This window comes from Triticum dicoccoides, chromosome 1A (genome assembly GCF_002162155.2).
Source record: "Triticum dicoccoides isolate Atlit2015 ecotype Zavitan chromosome 1A, WEW_v2.0, whole genome shotgun sequence".
Taxonomy (NCBI): Eukaryota; Viridiplantae; Streptophyta; class Magnoliopsida; order Poales; family Poaceae; genus Triticum; species Triticum dicoccoides.
The window spans coordinates 568,715,274-568,729,286 of NC_041380.1; positions in this window are offsets into that span (position 1 = coordinate 568,715,274).

Genomic DNA, 14,013 nt, shown 5'->3' on the forward strand with positions numbered 1-14,013 from the left:
CTCTCTCATGTTCTTGATTTGGCACGATCTTGATGTATCGCGAGCTTTGCTATTATATTTGGATCCTATGATGTTTCTCCTCCCTGCTCTACTCTCTTGTAATGGATTGAGTTTCCCCTTTGAGGCTATCTTATCGGATTGAGTCTTTAAAGATTTGAGAACACTTGATGTATGTCTTGCCGTGCGTATCTGTGGTGACAATGGGATACCACGTGATTCACTTGATGTATGTTTTGGTGATCAACTTGCGGGTTCCGCCCATGAACCTATGCATAGGGGTTGGCACATGTTTTCGTCGTGATTCTCCGGTAGAAACTTTGGGGCACTCTTTGAGGTTCTATGTGTTGGCTGAATAGATGAATCTGAGATTGTGTGATGCATATCATATAATCATACCCACGGATACTTGAGGTGACATTGGAGTATATAGGTGACATTAGGGTTTTGGTTGATTTGTGTCTTAAGGTGTTATTCTAGTACGAACTCTAGGGCTGTTTGTGACACTTATAGGAATAGCCCAACGGATTGATTGGAAAGAATAACTTTGAGGTGGTTTCGTACCCTACCATAATCTCTTCGTTTGTTCTCCGCTATTAGTGACTTTGGAGTGACTCTTTGTTGCATGTTGAGGGATAGTTATGTGATCCAATTATGTTATTATTGTTGAGAGGACTTGCACTAGCGAAAGTATGAACCCTAGGCCTTGTTTCAACGCATTGCAATACCGTTTACGCTCACTTTTATCATTAGTTACCTTGCTATTTTTATAATTTCAGATTACAAATACCTTTATCTACCATCCATATACCACTTGTATCACCATCTCTTCGCCGAACTAGTGCACCTATACAATTTACCATTGTATTGGGTGTGTTGGAGACACAAGAGACTCTTTGTTACTTGGTTGCAGGGTTGCTTGAGAGAGACCATCTTCATCCTACACCTCCTATGGATTGATAAACCTTAGGTCATCCACTTGAGGGAAATTTGCTACTGTCCTACAAACCTCTGCACTTGGAGGCCCAACAACGTCTACAAGAAGAAGGTTGTGTAGTAGACATCATACATTACACTTACATTCCTTTTGCCACACGATATATGTTTGTCGGGCTCAAGGCGAGTCTATCATCCTTGTGCTAGCCCGACCTCTTCCCCGTTCTAGTGATGCCGACCACAAACCGGATTATCTCATAATCCTTGTCGCATGTCCATGCTTATCCTGGTCGGATCACACGAGGGGCCCAGAGTATATCTCTCCTGATCGGAGGGGCAAATCCCATCTTGCTCGACCACGTCTCGCAGCATGGTTCTGGACAAACCCGAAACCTACCTTTATAACTACCGAGTTACGGAGTAGCGTTTGGTCGGCCCAAAGCAAGTCTGTCACCATCCCGAGTACATGCCTCAGCTCAGGTCTTAGGACATAGAACATATGTTGTACTTGAGACTCACAGATGACATATCGCTGCATCTCATAGTTGGGTCTGTCCGACTCGGACCTTATCTTAACTCAGATCCGACTACGCCGCATCCGACCAGATCCTTCCGAGTCCATATTATCCGGTTAGCATCCAATGCCCCATGGCTAATGAGACCAAGCCATCGATTGTGTCATATGCTAGTCTAGTTGGTTGCGCGTCCACACAACCCTTTCGACCAGGGACCTTTTAGGACGTTCATCATACAATGCATAGTCCCACAAACAAGTCACGTACTTGCTGATACACATCATTGATAATGTCCAAGGACTATCTTTATTCATAAACACATAGGAAATATCATCATACATGATTGCCTCTAGGGCATATCTCCAACAGAGAATTGCTGCCATTTTTTATTGGAGAGTGCTATTTAGTTAATTCTTTTTGCAGATGATTAATAGATAAATTCCTCACGTCCAGCAATTTATTTTAGAATTTTTGGGGTTCTAGAAGTATTCGAAACCCTCAGATTACTACCGAATGTTCTGTTTTTGACAAATTCTGTTTTTCGTGTGTTGTTTTCTTATTTTGATGAATCTATGGCTAGTAACAGAGTTTATAAACCATAGAGAAGTTGGAATACAGTAGGTTTAACACCAATATAAATCAAGAATGAGTTAATTATAGTACCTTGAAGTGGTTGTTTGTTTTCTTTTACTAACGGAGCTCACGAAGATTTTCTTTTAAGTTTTGTGTTGTGAAGTTTTCAAGTTTTGGGTAAGGATTTGATGGATTATGGAACAAGGAGTGGCAAGAGCCTAAGCTTGGAGATGCCCAAGGCACCCCAAGGTAAAATCCAAGGACACCAAAAATCCTAAGCTTGGGGATGCCCCGAAAGGCATCCCCTCTTTCGTCTTCGTCTATCGGTAACTTTACTTGGAGCTATATTTTTATTCGCCACATGATATGTGTTTTGCTTGGAGCGTCTTGTATGATTTGAGTCTTTGCTTTTTAGTTTACCACAATCATCCTTGCTGTACACACCTTTTGTGAGAGACTCACATGAATTGGAGTTTATTAGAATATTATATGTGTGTCACTTATATCTTTTGAGCTATATAATTTTTGCTCTAGTGCTTCGCTTATATCTTTTAGAGCACGGCGGTGGTTCTATTTTATAGAAATAATTGATTTCTCATGCTTCACTTATACCATTTTGAGAGTCCTTTAGAACTGAAGGAAATATGCCTTAGAGGCAATGATAAAGTTATTATTTATTTTCTCATATCATGATAAATGTTTATTATTCATGCTAGAATTGTATTAACCGGAAACATAATACTTGTGTGAATACATAGACAACAGAGTGTCACTAGTATGACTCTACTTGACTAGCTGGTTGATCAAAGATGGTTATGTTTCCTAGCCATAGACATGAGTTGTCATTTGATTAACGGGATCACATCATTAGGAGAATGATGTGATTGACTTGACCCATTCTGTTATCTTAGCACTTGATCGTTTAGTATTCTGCTATTGCTTTCTTCATGACTTATACATGTTCCTATGACTATGAGATTATGCAACTCCCGTTTACCGGAGGAACACTTTATGTGCTACCAAACGTCACAACGTAACTGGGTGATTATAAAGGTGCTCTACAGGTGTCTCCAAAGGTACTTGTTGGGTTAGCGTATTTCGAGATTAGGATTTGTCACTCCGATTGTCGGAGACGTATCTCTGGGCCCACTCAGTAATGCACATCACTATAAGCCTTGCAAGCATTGTAACTAATGAGTTAGTTGCGGGATGATGTATTATGGAAGCAGTAAAGAGACTTGCCGGTAACGAGATTGAACTAGGTATTGAGATACCGACGATGGAATCTCGGGCAAGTAACATACCGATGACAAAGGGAACAACGTATGTTGTTATGCGGTTTGACCGATAAAGATCTTCGTAGAATATGTAGGAGCCAATATGAGCATCCAGGTTCCGCTATTGGTTATTGACCGGAGACATGTCTCGGTCATGTCTACATAGTTCTCGAACCCGTAGGGTCCGCACGCTTAAAGTTAGATGACGATCGGTATTATGAGTTTTGTGTTTTGATGTACCAAAGGTAGTTCGGAGTCCCGGATATGATCATGGACATGACGAGGGGTATCGAAATGGTCGAGACATAAATATTGATATATTGGGAGCCTATATTTGGATATCGGAAGTGTTTCGGGTGAAATCGGGATTTTACCGAAGTACCGAGGGTTACTGGACCCCCCCGGGGAAGTAATGGGCCTATTGGGCCTTAGTGGAGAAGAGAGAGGGCATCCAAGAGGTGGCACGCGGCCCCCCTTACCCCAGTCCGAATTGGACAAGGGAAGGTGGCGGCGACCCCCTCTCCTTCCTTCTCTCCACCTCCTCCTTCCCCCCTTCTCCTACTCCTACTAGGAAAGGAGGAGTCCTACTCCCGGTGGGAGTAGGACTCCCCCCTTGGCGCACCCTCTGATGACCCAAAAGTATAGGGGATCTATCGTAGTCCTTTCGATAAGTAAGAGTGTCGAACCCAACGAGGAGCAGAAGGAAATGATAAGCGGTTTTCAGCAAGGTATTCTCTGCAAGTACTAAAATAAGTGGTAACATATAGTTTTGTGATAAGATAATTTGTAACGAGCAACAAGTAACAGAAGTAAGTAAAGTGCAGCAAGGTGGCCCAATCCTTTTTGTAGCAAAGGACAAGCCTGGACAAACTCTTATATAAGGAAAAGCGCTCCCGAGGACACATGGGAATATCGTCAAGCTAGTTTCCATCACGTTCATATGATTCGCATTCGGTACTTTGATAATTTGACATGTGGGTGGACCGGTGCTTGGGTGCTGTTCTTACTTGAACAAGCATCCCACTTATGATTAACCTCTATTACAAGCATCCGCAACTACAACAAAAGTATTAAGGTAAACCTAACCATAGCATGAAACATACGGATCCAAATCAGCCCCTTACGAAGCAACACATAAACTAGGGTTTAACCTTCTGTCACTCTAGCAACCCATCATCTACTTATTACTTCCCAATGCCTTCCTCTAGTCCCAAATAATGGTGAAGTGTTATGTAGTCGACGTTCACATAACACCACTAGAGGTTAGACAACATACATCTCATCAAAATATCGACCAAATACCAAATTCACATGACTACTAATAGCAAGACTTCTCCCTTGTCCTCAGGAACAAACGTAACTACTCACAAAGCATATTCATGTTCATAATCATGAAGGAAATATGCCCTAGAGGCAATAATAAAGTTATTATTTATTTCCTTATATCATGATAAATGTTTATTATTCATGCTAGAATTGTATTAACCGGAAACATAATACTTGTGTGAATACATAGACAAACAAAGTGTCACTAGTATGCCTCTACTTGACTAGCTCCTTAATCGAAGATGGTTATGTTTCCTAACCATAAACAAAAGAGTTGTTATTTGATTAACGGGATCACATCATTAGGAGAATGATGTGATTGACATGACCCATTCCATTAGCTTAGCACCTGATCGTTTAGTATGTTGCTATTGCTTTCTTCATGACTTATACATGTTCCTATGACTATGAGATTATGCAACTCCCGTTTGCCGGAGGAATACTTTGTGTGCTACCAAACGTCACAACGTAACTGGGTGATTATAAAGGAGCTCTATAGGTGTCTCCAAAGGTACATGTTGGGTTGGCATATTTCGAGATTAGGATTTGTCACTCCGATTGTCGGAGAGGTATCTCTGGGCCCTCTCGGTAATGCACATCACATAAGCCTTGCAAGCATTGCAACTAATGAGTTAGTTGTGAGATGATGTATTACGAACGAGTAAAGAGACTTGCCGGTAATGAGATTGAACTAGGTATTAAGATACCGACGATCGAATCTCGGGCAAGTAACATACCGATGATAAAGGGAACAACGTATGTTGTTATGCGGTCTGACCGATAAAGATCTTCGTAGAACATGTGGGAGCCAATATGAGCATCCAGGTTCCGCTATTGGTTATTGACTGGAGACGTGTCTCGGTCATGTCTACATTGTTCTCGAACCTGCAGGGTCCGCACGCTTAAGGTTTCAATGACAGTTATATTATGAGTTTATGAGTTTTGATGTACCGAAGGAGTTCGGAGTCCCGGATGAGATCGGGGACATGACGAGGAGTCTCGAAATGGTCGAGATGTAAAGATCGATATATTGGACGACTATATTCGGACATCGGAAAGGTTCCGAGTGATTCAGATATTTTTTGGAGTACCGGAGAGTTATGGGAATACGTATTGGGCCTTATTGGGCCATACGGGAAAGAAGAAAAAGGGCCTCAAGGGTGGCCGCACCCCTCCCCTTGGTCTGGTCCGAATTGGACTAGGGAAGGGGGGCGCCCCCTTCCTTCCTTCTCCTTTTCCCTTCCTCTTTTCCTATTCAATATGGGAGGTGGAATCCTACTAGGACTAGGGAGTCCTAGTAGGACTCCACACTTGGCGCGCCCCCTCCTAGGGCCGGCCTCCTCCTCCCTTGCTCCTTTATATACGGGGGCAAGGGGGCACCTCTAGACACAAGTTGATCCACGTGATCATATTCTTAGCCGTGTGCGGTGCCCCCTTCCACCATAATCCTCGATAATATTGTAGCGGTGCTTAGGCGAAGCCCTGCGACGGTAGAACATCAAGATTGTCACCATGCCGTCGTGCTGATGGAACTCTTCCCCGACACTTTGCTGGATCGGAATCCGAGGATCGTCATCGAGCTGAACGTGTGCTAAAACTCGGAGGTACCGTAGTTTTGGTGCTTGATCGGTCGGGCCATGAAGACGTACGACTACATCAACCGCGTTGTGCTAACGCTTCCGCTGTCGGTCTACAAGGGTACGTAGATCACACTCTCCCCTCTCGTTGCTATGCATCACCATGATCTTGCATGTGCGTAGGAATTTTTTTGAAATTACTACGTTCCCCAACAGTGGCATCCGAGCCTAGGTTTTATATGTTGATGTTATATGCACGAGTAGAACACAAGTGAGTTGTGGGCGATATAAGTCATACTGCTTACCAGCATGTCATACTTTGGTTCGGCGGTATTGTTGGACGAAGCGGCCCGGACCGACATTACGCGTACGCTTACGCGAGACCGGTTCTCCCGACGTGCTTTGCACAAAGGTGGCTAGCGGGTGACAGTTTCTCCAACTTTAGTTGAACCGAGTGTGGCTACGCCCGGTCCTTGCGAAGGTTAAAACAACACCAACTTGACAAACTATCGTTGTGGTTTTGATGCGTAGGTAAGATTGGTTCTTGCTTAAGCCCGTAGCAGCCACGTAAAACTTGCAACAACAAAGTAGAGGACGTCTAACTTGTTTTTGCAGGGCATGTTGTGATGTGATATGGTCAAGACATGATGCTAAATTTTATTGTATGAGATGATCATGTTTTGTAACCGAGTTATCGGCAACTGGCAGGAGCCATATGGTTGTCGCTTTATTGTATCCAATGCAATCGCGCTGTAATGCTTTACTTTATCACTAAGCGGTAGCGATAGTCGTGGAAGCATAAGATTGGCGAGATGACAATGATGCTAGATGGAGATCAAGGTGTCGCGCTGGTGACGATGGTGATCATGACGGTGCTTCGAAGATGGAGATCACAAGCACAAGATGATGGTGGCCATATCATATCACTTATATTGATTGCATGTGATGTTTATCTTTTATGCATCTTATCTTGCTTTGATTGACGGTAGCATTATAAGATGATCTCTCACTAATTATCAAGAAGTGTTCTCCCTGAGTATGCACTGTTGCGAAAGTTCTTCGTGCTGAGACACCACGTGATGATCGGGTGTGATAGGCTCTACGTTCAAATACAACAGGTGCAAAATAGTTGCACACGCAGAATACTCAGGTTATACTTGACGAGCGAAGCATATACAGATATGGCCTCGGAACACGGAGACCGAAAGGTCGAGCGTGAATCATATAGCAGATATGATCAACATAGCGATGTTCACCAATGAAACTACTCCATCTCACGTGATGATCGGACATGGTTTAGTTGATTTGGACCACATAATCACTTAGAGGATTAGAGGGATGTCTATCTAAGTGGGAGTTCTTAAGTAATATGATTAATTGAACTTAAATTTATCATGAACTTAGTCCTGGTAGTATTTTGCAAATTATGTTGTAGATCAATAGCTCGCATTGTTGCTTCCCTGTGTTTATTTTGATATGTTCCTAGAGAAAATTGTGTTGAAAGATGTTAGTAGCAATGATGCGGATTGGATCCGTGATCTGAGGTTTATCCTCATTGCTGCACAGAAGAATTATGTCCTTGATGCACTGCTAGGTGACGGACCTATTGCAGGAGCAGATGCAGACGTTATGAACGTTTGGCTAGCTCAATATGATGACTACTTGATAGTTTAGTGCACCATGCTTAATGGCTTAGAATCGGGACTTCAAAGACGTTTTGAACGTCATGGAGCATATGAGATGTTCCAGGAGTTGAAGTTAATATTTCAAGCAAATACCCGAGTTGAGAGATATGAAGTCTCCAACAAGTTCTATAGCTAAAAGATGGAGGAGAATCGCTCAACTAGTGAGCATGTGCTCAGATTGTCTGAGTACTACAATCGCTTGAATCAAGTGGGAGTTAATCTTCCAGATAAGATAGTGATTGACAGAATTCTCTAGTCACCATCACCAAGTTAGTAGAACTTCGTGATGAACTATGATATGCAAGGGAGAACGGAAACGATTCCCAAGCTCTTCGTAATGCGGAAATTGATGAAGGTAGAAATCGAGAAAAACATCAAGTGTTGATGGTAGACAAGACCACTAGTTTCAAGAAAAGGGCAGAGGGAAGAAGGGGAACTTCAAGAAGAACAGCAAGCAAGTTGCTGCTCAAGTGAAGAAGCCCAAGTCTGGTCCTAAGCCTGAGACTAAGTGTTTCTACTGCAAAGGGACTGGTCACTGGAAGCGGAACTACCCCAAGTGATTGGCAGATAAGAAGGATGGCAAAGTGAACATAAGTATATTTGACATACATGTTATTGATGTGTACTTTACTAGTGTTTATAGCAACCCCTCAGTATTTGATACTAGTTTAGTTGCTAAGATTAGTAACTCGAAATGGGAGTTGCAGAATAAACAGAGACTAGTTAAGGGTGAAGTGACGATGTGTGTTGGAAGTGGTTCCAAGATTGATATGATCATCATCGCACACTCCCTATACTTTCGGGATTAGTGTTGAACCTGAATAAGTGTTATCTGGTGTTTGCGTTGAGCATGAATATGATTTGATCATGTTTATTGTAATACGGTTATTCTTTTAAGTAAGAGAATAAATTGTTGTTATGTTTACATGAATAAAACCTTATATGGTTACACACCCAATGAAAATAGTTCGTTGGATCTCGATCGTAGTGATACACATAATCATAATATTGAAACCAAAAGATGCAAAGTTAATAATGATAGTGCAACTTATTTGTGGCACTGTCGTTTAGGTCATATTGGTGTAAAGCGCATGAAGAAACTCCATGCTAATGGGTTTTTGGAATCACTTGATTATGAATCAGTTGATGCTTGTGAACCATGCCTCATGGGCAAGATGACTAAAACGCCGTTCTCCGAAACTATGGAGCGAGCAACTGACTTATTGGAAATAATACATACTGATGTATGAGATCCGATGAGTGTTAAGGCTCGCGGCGGGTATCATTATTTTCTGACCTTCACAGATGATTTGAGCAGATATGGGTATATCTACTTAATGAAACACAAGTCTAAAATATTTGAAAAGTTCAAAGAATTTCAGAGTGAAGTGGAGAATCATCGTAACAAGAAAATAAAAGTTTCTACGATATGATCGCAGAGGTAAAATATTTGAGTTACGAGTTTGGCCTTCAGTTAAAACAATGTGAAATAGTTTTACTACTCACGCCACCTAGAACACCACAACATAATGGTGTGTCCGAACATTATAACCGTACTTTATTAGATATGGTGCGATCTATGATGTCTCTTATCGATCTACCACTATCGTTTTGGGGTTATGCATTAAAGACAGCTGCATTCACGTTTAAAAGGGCACCATCTAAGTCCGTTGAGATGACACAATCTGAACTGTGGTTTGGCAAGAAACCAAAGTTGTCGTTTCTTAAAGTTTGGGATTGTGATGCTTATATGAAAAAGTTTCATCCTGATAAGCTCAAACCCAAATCGGAGAAATATGTCTTCATAGGATACCCAAAGGAGACTGTTGGGTACACCTTCTATCACAAATCCGAAGGCAAGACTTTTGTTGCTAAATTCGGAGTTTTTCTAGAGAAGGAGTTTCTCTCGAAAGAAGTGAGTGGAAGGAAAGTAGAACTTGATGAGGTAACTGTACCTGCTCCCTTATTGGAAAGTAGTTCATCACAGAAATCTGTTCCTGTGACTACTACACCAATTAGTGAGGAAGCTAATGATGATGATCATGTAACTTCAGATCAAGTTACTACCGAATCTCGTAGGTAAACCAGAGTGAGATCCGCACCAGAGTGGTACAGTAATCCTGTTGTGGAAGTCATGTTACTAGACCATGACGAACTTGCGAACTATGAGGAAGCGATGATGAGCCCCGATTCCACGAAATGGTTTGAGGCCATAAAATCTGAGATATGATCCATGTATGAGAACAAAGTATGGACTTTGATGGATTTGCCTGATGATCGGTAAGCCATAGAAAATAAATGGATCTTCAAGAGGAAGACGGACGCTGATAGTAGTGTTACTATCTACAAAGCTAGAATTGTCGCAAAAGGTTTTCGACAAGTTCAAGGTGTTGACTACGATGAGATTTTCTCACTCGTATATATGCTTAAGTCTGTCTGAATCATGTTAGCAATTGCCGCATTTTATGAAAACTGGCAAATGGATAAACAAAACTGCATTCCTTAATGGATTTCTTAAAGAAGAGTTGTATATGATGCAACCAGAAGGTTTTGTCAATCCTAAAGGTGTTAACAAAATATGCAAGCTCCAACGATCCATCTATGGACTGGTGCAAGCATCTCGGAGTTGGAATATACGCTTTGATATGTTGATCAAAGCATATAGTTTTATACAGACTTACGGTGAAGCCTGTATTTACAAGAAAGTGAGTGGGAGCACTACAACATTTCTGATAAGTATATGTGAACAACATATTGTTGATCGGAAATAATGTATAATTTTCTGGAAAGCATAAAGGAATATTTGAAAGGAGTTTTTCAAAGAAAGACCTCGGTAAAGCTGCTTACATATTGAGCATCAAGTGTTGGGTTTCTTAGTAATTTCAAAATTTTCCTACGCACACGCAAGATCATGGTGATGCATAGCAACGAGAGGGGAGAGTGTTGTCTACGTACCCACGCAGACCGACTGCGGAAGCGTTGACACAACATAGAGGAAGTAGTCGTACGTCTTCACGATCCAACCGATCAAGCACCGAAACTACGGCACCTCCGAGTTAGAGCACACGTTCAGCTCGATGACGATCCCCGGACTCCGATCTAGCAAAGTGTCGGGGAAGAGTTCCGTCAGCACGACGGCGTGGTGACGATCTTGATGTACTACAGCAGCAGGGCTTCGCCTAAACTCCGCTACAGTATTATCGAGGACTATGGTGGCTGGGGGCGCCGCACACGGCTAAGGAATAGATCACGTGGATCAACTTGTGTGTTTCTGGGGTGCCTCTGCCTCAGTATATAAAGGAGCCAAGGGGGAGGGGGGCGCCGGCCAGGAGGAGGGCGCAGGAGGAGTCCTACTCCTTCCGGGAGTAGGACTCCCCCCCCCAATCCTAGTTGGACTAGGATTCCCCGAGGGGGAAAGAGAGAGAGGGGGGCCGGCCACCTCTCCTAGTCCTAATAGGACTAGGGGAGGGGGGAGGTGCGCAGCCACCTTGGGCTGCCCCTTTCTCCTTTCCACTAAAGCCCATTAAGGCCCATATGGCTCCCGGGGGGTTCCGGTAACCTCCCGGTACTCCGGTAAAATCCCGATTTCACCCGGAACACTTCCGATATCCAAACATAGGCTTCCAATATATCAATCTTTACGTCTCAACCATTTCGAGACTCCTCGTCATGTCCGTGATCACATCCGGGACTCCGAACAACCTTCGGTACATCAAAATGCATAAACTCATAATATAACTGTCATCGTAACCTTAAGCGTGCGGACCCTACGGGTTCGAGAACAATGTAGACATGACCGAGACACGTCTCCAGTCAATAACCAATAGCGGGACCTGGTGCCCATATTGGCTCCTACATATTCTACGAAGATCTTTTATCGGTCAGACCGCATAACAACATACGTTGTTCCCTTTGTCATCGGTATGTTACTTGCCCGAGATTCGATCGTCGGTATCCAATACCTAGTTCAATCTCGTTACCGGCAAGTCTCTTTACTCGTTCCGTAATACATCATCTCACAACTAACATATTAGTTGTAATGCTTGCAAGGCTTATGTGATGTGCATTACCGAGAGGGCCCAGAGATACCTCTCCGACGATCGGAGTGACAAATCCTAATCTCGAAATACGCCAACCCAACATGTACCTTTGGAGACACCTGTAGTACTCCTTTATAATCACCCAGTTACGTTGTGACGTTTGGTAGTACCCAAAGTGTTCCTCCGGTAAACGGGAGTTGCATAATCTCATAGTTATAGGAACATGTATAAGTCATGAAGAAAGCAATAGCAACATACTAAACGATCGGGTGCTAAGCTAATGGAATGGGTCATGTCAATCAGATCATTCAACTAATGATGTGACCTCGTTAATCAAATAACAACACTTTGTTCATGGTCAGGAAACATAACCATCTTTGATTAACGAGCTAGTCAAGTAGAGGCATACTAGTGACACTAAGTTTGTTTATGTATTCACACATGTATTATGTTTCCGGTTAATACAATTCTAGCATGAATAATAAACATTTATCATGATATAAGGAAATAAATAATAACTTTATTATTGCCTCTAGGGCATATTTCCTTCAGTCTCCCACTTGCACTAGAGTCAATAATCTAGATTACACTGTAATGATTCTAACACCCATGGAGCCTTGGTGCTGATCATGTTTTGCTCGTGGAAGAGGCTTAGTCAACGGGTCTGCAACATTCAGATCTGTATGTATCTTGCAAATCTCTATGTCTCCCACCTGGACTAGATCCCTGATGGAGTTGAAGCGTCTCTTGATGTGCTTGGTCCTTTTGTGAAATCTGGATTCCTTTGCCAAGGCAATTGCACCAGTATTGTCACAAAAGATTTTCATTGGACCCGATGCACTAGGTATGACACCTAGATCGGATATGAACTCCTTCATCCAGACTCCTTCGTTCGCTGCTTCCGAAGCAGCTATGTACTCTGCTTCACATGTAGATCTCGCTACGACGCTTTGTTTAGAACTGCACCAACTGACAGCTCCACCGTTTAATGTAAACACGTATCTGGTTTGCGATTTAGAATCGTCCGGATCAGTGTCAAAGCTTGCATCAACGTAACCTTTTACGGTGAGCTCTTTGTCACCTCCATATACGAGAAACATATCCTTAGTCCTTTTCAGGTATTTCAGGATGTTCTTGACCGTTGTCCAGTGATCCACTCCTGGATTACTTTGGTACCTCCCTGCTAAACTTATAGCAAGGCACACATCAGGTCTGGTACACAGCATTGCATACATGATAGAGCCTATGGCTGAAGCATAGGGAACATCTTTCATTTTCTCTCTATCTTCTGCAGTGGTCGGGCATTGAGTCTTACTCAACTTCACACCTTGTAATACAGGCAAGAACCCTTTCTTTGCTTGATCCATTTTGAACTTCTTCAAAACTTTGTCAAGGTATGTGCTTTGTGAAAGTCCAATTAAGCGTCTTGATCTATCTCTATAGATCTTAATTCCTAATATGTAAGCAGCTTTTCCGAGGTCTTTCATTGAAAAACTCTTATTCAAGTATCCCTTTATGCTATCCAGAAATTCTATATCATTCCCAATTAGTAATATGTCATCCACATATAATATCAGAAATGCTACAGAGCTCCCACTCACTTTCTTGTAAATACAGGCTTCTCCGAAAGTCTGTATAAAACCAAATGCTTTGATCACACTATCAAAGCATTTATTCCAACTCCGAGAGGCTTGCACCAGTCCATAAATGGATCGCTGGAGCTTGCACACTTTGTTAGCTCCCTTTGGATCGACAAAACCTTCCGGTTGCATCATATACAACTCTTCTTCCAGAAATCCATTCAGGAATGCAGTTTTGACATCCATCTGCCAAATTTCATAATCATAAAATGCGGCAATTGCTAACATGATTCGGACAGACTTAAGCATCGCTACAGGTGAGAAAGTCTCATCGTAGTCAACCCCTTGAACTTGTCGAAAACCTTTCGCAACAAGTCGAGCTTTGTAGACAGTAACATTACCATCAGCGTCAGTCTTCTTCTTGAAGATCGATTTATTCTCAATTGCTTGCCGATCATCGGGCAAGTTAACCAAAGTCCATACTTTGTTCTCATACATGGATCCCAT